General features: G+C 41.6%; 1 non-coding gene across 1 annotated transcript; it reads left to right on the forward strand.

The window, feature by feature from the left end:
* Positions 1–1,512: 1,512 nt before the first annotated feature.
* LOC116514480 lies at positions 1,513–1,620 on the forward strand. Its single transcript, XR_004256119.1, has one exon. It is a non-coding gene; the product is annotated as a U6 spliceosomal RNA (small nuclear RNA).
* Positions 1,621–6,576: the final 4,956 nt, after the last annotated feature.

Raw genomic sequence — 6,576 nt, forward strand, 5'->3', positions numbered from 1 at the left:
AGCTGGTATTCAGTCCATAATAGAAGTTAATCAATACTGAATGTCTGTAACCTGTAACCTGCAAGACCTGTGAGTCACTGTGGGTCAGGGGGGAAGGTGGAAGAGCTCAATTATAACAACAAAGACCTGAGTATGAAACACATCAGGAATCACTCATGTTCAAGGTTTGAACCAAATTCAAATGGAAGGTCAACCAGTTTCCATGATATGTTCATAAGCATATATAAATCCTGATGTTCATCAGGGTTCACTTTGAAGACCTAAAGCTTGTCAGAATATTCATGAACTGGCAGAGACATGGTAACAAGGTCAGCCAACCAAATGGAACTAAGAGATAGAGAGGAAATGGAGCACTACAAGACATGGAATGGGTAGTATAATTGGCTTGAAAAGAGATGTAAAGTCAATGCATAATGAATACATAGAAAATATAATAAAAGGAGATGGTATATATTCAGAAAGTAATAGAGAAGTAAATATTGTATATACATGTATATATTGTAAAAATGAGAAATTATGAAACGAAGAGGAATATGCACAAGACAATATGTTGTAGAATGGAAAACCCTACATTAGAAAAAAATAAATACCGATAATGGAAAGCTGTAAAAGTGTAATTGTGATTTTAATGTTTGGAAAATGCTGAATATTTTTTTTTTAAAGGTCAGCCAATGTATAGGCATGGCAACTAGATCAGCCAATGGGAATTATTTGGTGATTGAGAGCCATGCCAGATGGCTCTGATCCTGGGCATGGCTTAGGCTTAGCTTAACTTCTCTGTATAGAGGAGGTTCTCTTTGGCTGTATTAAACTCTGAACTCTGAACTGAAAACTGTTCCTTCAGCCTGTGAACCAGCTGTTGATATTGTATATTTACTTATGTGTTATATACAATATAAGGAGAAGTTAATGAATCCTGCTGAATCAGTAACCTGTGTGTGCTTTCTGGATTTGATTTCTGCAACCAACTCTGATAAAGCTCATTGAGGGGAAATCAAAAGAAGTGTAGGATGAAATCAAAGAAGTATAAAATATGGGTGTGAACAGAAACTGCCAAAGACCCAGAAACAGAAGAAAGCAAGCTGGATGTCAGAAAAAGAACAGAAGACAAATCATGGCCAAAAAAAAAAAAGTTTCAAGAAAAAAACATAACAAAGAATTTCAGAGAGTTGTTAGAAGAAACAAGAAACAATATTATAGTGATATTTATAAAGGCACTGAAAGTGGAAACAGATATTGAAAAACAAGGAAAGTCTTCCAAAAGATTTCTGAACTCAGGAAGAAGTTTCAACCTCCAATTGCATGTTGTTTTATTTATTTATTTGAAAGATTTATATGGCTGTTCATGTTAAGCAGCTCTGAGCAACTCACAACAGCAAATCAAGATGACAAAACATGCCAATGTACAGATAAGAACTGATTCTATCAAACAAAAACGGAAGGAGTATACTAAAATACTGTACTGTGTATTCGCTTCGAATACACAGTACAGTATTTTATATTACTGTATATGTACTCGCTTCGGCAGCACATATACTAAAATTGGAACGATACAGAGAAGATTAGCATGGCCCCCTGCGCAAGGATGACACGCAAATTCATGAAGCATTCCATATTTTTCCCTCAGTTATTCTTGTTAGGTATAACTACTGATTGTACTGTTATAGAGACTAACTTGATTTTGTATTTAATAAAGGCAGCAAGACTGTTGGTGGCGCAATACTGGAAGAAGGAAGATTTGCCTACTATTCAAGAATGGACATTAAAAGTAACAAACCTAGCAGAGATGGCTAAAATATCAGCATATCTCAAGGACCATTCAAATGAGAGATATAAACTGGAGTAGAGAAGATGGATTGACTATGCTCAAAATAAATTTGGGACTAAGAAATTCCAGATAGTTTATGACTGAAGAAACAAGGAATGATATAATCTGTTTAGAGTTAGCCTAGCAAAGAGGAGTTAAAGCTCAAATGAAAGATGAGACTAACTTTCTTTAAGTTTATTTTAGAACATCTTTGTTAAAGATTTATACCCTGTATTTGTTCTGGGAAGTCGGGGGTGGGGGTAGGTTGGGGGGTGGGTTCAGGTGGGGAGGGCAGAGGGGAGGTAAATATTTGCAAAAGTTTTTTTTTTCTAAAAAATTTCAATAAAAATAAACCACTGAGGTGGCACAGTGGTTAAATGCAGCACTGCAGGCTACTTCAGCTGACTACAGTTCTGCAGTTTGGCTGTTCAAATCTCACCGGCTCAGGGTTGACTCAGCCTTCCATCCTTCCGAGGTGGGTAAAATGAGGACCCAGATTGTTGTTGGGGGCAATATGCTGACTCTGTAAAACCGCTTAGAGAGGGCTGAAAGCCCTATGAAGCGGTATATAAGACTAACTGCTATATTGCTATTGCTATTGCTAAAATAAAATAAAATACTGTACTGCAAAGATATCAACAGTATCTTAGAAATGACCTTCTCATACTAAAAGATGAAAATATGTTCAGTACTTTGCTCATTACCAAATAAAAAGGTTACAGGGATTGTTAGAGTATCTGCAAGAATATCAACAGAGTAGGAATCTCACACCCTCCCTTATTCATTCAACCTACATGCTGAATGTACTGTATCTAGAGGGAAGCTCCACTGAAAGAGGATGGATATGATGTTTAAACTGGAGGAAGGAACATTAATAGCCTGCACTAATCTGATGACACTATTCTGATAGTTGAAAATGCAAAGGATCTTGCAAGGCCAAGTCATGAAAATCAAGGAGCAAAATAAAGATTAGCTATAATGAAGACCAAACTCACAATGACAGGCACAGCTGCAAGCCTTAGAATTCACAGTGAAGAAGAAATTGAAGTTGTGGACGGCTTCTGCCTTTCAGGATTCACTATTAATGGTAAAGGTGGCAACAATCAATAACTATACGATAGACTAGCACTTGGTAGAATAGCAATGAAGGCATTGGTAAAGATTTTCAAACGCTGTGAAGTACACTTACAAAGATTCAGATTGTGCAGGCAACGGCTTCGCCTGTAATTCTGCATCGAAGGGAAGGTACCTTGAAGAAGCAGGATAGGAAACTGTTCTGACCCCCACCTTGTTCGTTCACAAACGACAGCCAAACAGAACTTCAAAGGAAATATTTTTATCAGTCCCGGCTGTTACTGGCTGCGAGCCCAAAATAAACATAGATAAATTCTCTGGCAAAAAGTTAAACAGCAAATGCAAAAACAAACTATGACAGCAAACCACTTCTCCAAGTTGGTTTCTTTGAATCATGAACACGAACAGGGAACCTTGACTAGAATAGGAACGGAACGGACTAACGAACGAACGGAACGTTGACTTCTGCCACTAGGGCGTGGCACCATCAGTCTTTTATCCGCAGGAGGAGATCCTTAACGAGCCACAGCTGCTTGTTATCTTCTGTGAGCATCCTGAAACCACTCACAGGAGGTTTCTGTGTCAGAGTCTGATAGCAGCTCCAAAGGCTCCTACCGAGTCACAACAGGAAACTATGTCTCCTGCTCACAAGGAATGGCAAGCCAGGAATCATAGAGTCTAAAGCAGGGGTGTCAAACTGGATTTCTTCGAGGGCCGGATCAGCATTGCAGTTGTCCTCTGAAGGCCTGCAGTGGGGTGAGTGGGGTGGGGTGGGGTGGGGTGGATGCCTCCTTACAGAGGTGTGTTCCTACCGGTTCGGCCTGGTTCAGCCGAACTGGTAGCAACTTGGCAGCCTGGGTCGCTGGAACAGGCAGCGACCCAAGCCTGCCACGCCCCTGAACAGGTTTTCTCGGTGGTGCCATAGGCGCCATCTTGTTTTTGCCTTCCGTGCATGCGCAGAGCAATTTTCATTGCACTGTGCATGCGCGCACAGCACACAAGCGTGTGCTTATGCGTAGTGCATCCCTGAGTAAACTGGCAGTAGCAGCAGCTGGAACCTACCCCTGCTCTTGTAGCACCTTGCCAGCCAAAACGGGCCCCTCCTGCACCTTGTTTTCACCTCTCTGGCCACTTGCAGACTCTGCTGGCCATTTTTGGCCTGTTTTTGGCTCTATTTTCAGCTGTCAGAGTGTTGCAAGAGGCCATGGAGAGTGAAAATGAGGCATGGGGGGGGGGGTGCATGCAGCCCATTTTAGCCGCCAGAGGCACCGCAGGCCAGTCCTTTGATATTTCCAGATCTGGCCTGCGGGCCTTGAGTTTGACACCCCTGGTCTAAAGAGAGTTTTACCCACTTCAACTCAACCTTTTCAGGAAGTTTTTTTCAACAATCTAATAAAGTTGCCATAGTATTCCAATAATATGGAATCTGGATCCATATTGTTATCCCTTGTGTTTTTGTTTCTGATATAAAGAAATAGATACATGTTTTTTGTTTGTTTGTTTGACGCTAATAGACTTACACAAAAATAGAGAAAGTAGGGTCCTTGGTGCTCTCTGACCTTGTTTTCTTGCAGGCGTTTTGTTACCAACTAGATAACTTAATCAATTCTCTTGAAAAGACCCCACTTCCTTCTAGCACTGATCATGTTACCTAGTTGGGTAATGAAACATCTGCAGGAAAGCAACCAAGCTCAGAGAGCATCAAGGACCTACAATTCAACTATGAACTGTCAATATTCTCTTCTGTTAATGGAGGAAGTATTCAGTTGTCCTTGGCTGATAAGTGTTCATCCTGGTTAGCACTTGAAAAGAATACCAGAAATCCCACAAATGTAGCAAGTCAACAAAACATCTCAGAAGAAGATAATAATGTCAGGGTTCCAAGTAATGCCCCCAACGAAGGAAGACTCTGAGGCTTGAAGTTCCTCAATGTTCCATTTTCTTAGAGATGTCATATTGGCACATCTGAGAAAACCTGAATCTGAAAGCTTCCAGGTTTTCCCCACCCAAATGAAAGTACAGGTCCCTTCACCTGCACCCACATGTCCATCACATGATCCAACCAGGCACCGTCCAAAACTGGAGATGCCTCCCAGTCACACCACAGCAACTGCAGGGTAAGGTGTCCTTGATTGTCTGAGAAAGTAATGTTATTTTAGCTATATCACACACATACTCCATATAGCTTCCCTCCTATTTTCCCACAGCAGAAAATGTGGCAGGCCTGTAAGCCCAATGTAAAAGATGGCTTTCAGGTCTGACAGTCCGCCCCCCCCCTCAGCAGAAAATCGTGTCCTGTAATGAGAGTAATACAGGGAGTTAAAATCATATACCTAACCACCTCCCCCTGCCCCCCAGGGGGACTCTTTGGCTTATCAGGATACTTGCCATGAAACACTCTTTACTGTTGCTAAGAAAACTACATGGAGTCATAGCTTAAAGTAAGTAAGGAGTCAAACTTGAATCAACAGACATATGTTAGAGAAGGTGGAGATGTTTTTTAGGCCTACACTCCCAGAGTACCTTGTGAAATGCAAGGAGCAGCTCTTTGGAAATAGAGACGGGATATTGAGAACATGAGCAGATGGTGTTTTTCTCTCACTGCTAAACATTCAACATGCATTGCGTAGGTTTTATAATATCAATCTCTGATCTGAGACTTGGCTCAAAAACCATCACTGAAAATAAGCACGGAAGACACACGGTGCTGCAAAACGTGGAAAGGGAAAGAGAGAGAGAGAGAAGGCATAAAAACAAATATTCATGCCATTCGGTTCACACGTTTAGGCAGATTTTCACATGCAGCTATGTATCACTTAAATTATTTGGCGAATCTCAGCTGAATGTGTGAAACTGATTTAACTGAAAATTGTTGTGTAGGTAGTGATGGGAAAACCACAAGAAGGTCACTTTGAAATGCTAGGACTCTTCCTTTCAATACAGTAACTGCGACAGCAAAGTTTGGGGATCTGCATTCTGTCAGCCTTGCAAGAGTTTTCATTTATTCATCTTACAGGTGCCTTGAGCCTAAAATAGCACATAGAATATAGAATAATAGTTGGAAGGGATTGTTCTGACCTAGGCTTCCTGAGAGCATGAATCAAACTCTTTGTCCTGACAAAAAACTCTTTTATTAATTTACTGTGAATTCTGCTCATTCATATCGAGCAAAGTCTTTCAAGGGAGGATTTACGGTCACAGACCTTATCTGGCTTGGAGAGCTGAAAGGCTGATATCTGCAAAACTTGGCAAGGAGTCTTGGAGAGTCACGAACCAATTAAGCAAACTAATTGTTTCCTGCAAATTCCACTTCCCTTTTGCTCCTCTTTTATTTCCTCTGGGAGAGGCCATTCATCATCCACCTTACTCACAAGTCAACCCCTGTTCTTTAGCTGTTCCCTTTGTCTGGGAACTCTTCGCATGCGCACACTGGAAACAGGCTTCAGCTGTTCTGCCTCACTGATGTCTGACTCTGAAGGCAGCTGATAACTGTTAGATGGCCCTGACCCCCACTCCGCCTCCGACACAGAGCCCTCATCAGAGCCTTCCCCAGACTCCAGGACTGGCCCGTTTCTCCCCAACCTCCTCACTGTCCAAATCTGCTGGACATTGGCAGACCACAACAGGGATCTCGGAGGTCTTCTAGTCCAATCACCTGCTCTAGCAGAAGACCCTACATCATTTCAAACAAATGG

This window comes from Thamnophis elegans, chromosome 10 (genome assembly GCF_009769535.1).
Source record: "Thamnophis elegans isolate rThaEle1 chromosome 10, rThaEle1.pri, whole genome shotgun sequence".
Lineage (NCBI taxonomy): Eukaryota > Metazoa > Chordata > Lepidosauria > Squamata > Colubridae > Thamnophis > Thamnophis elegans.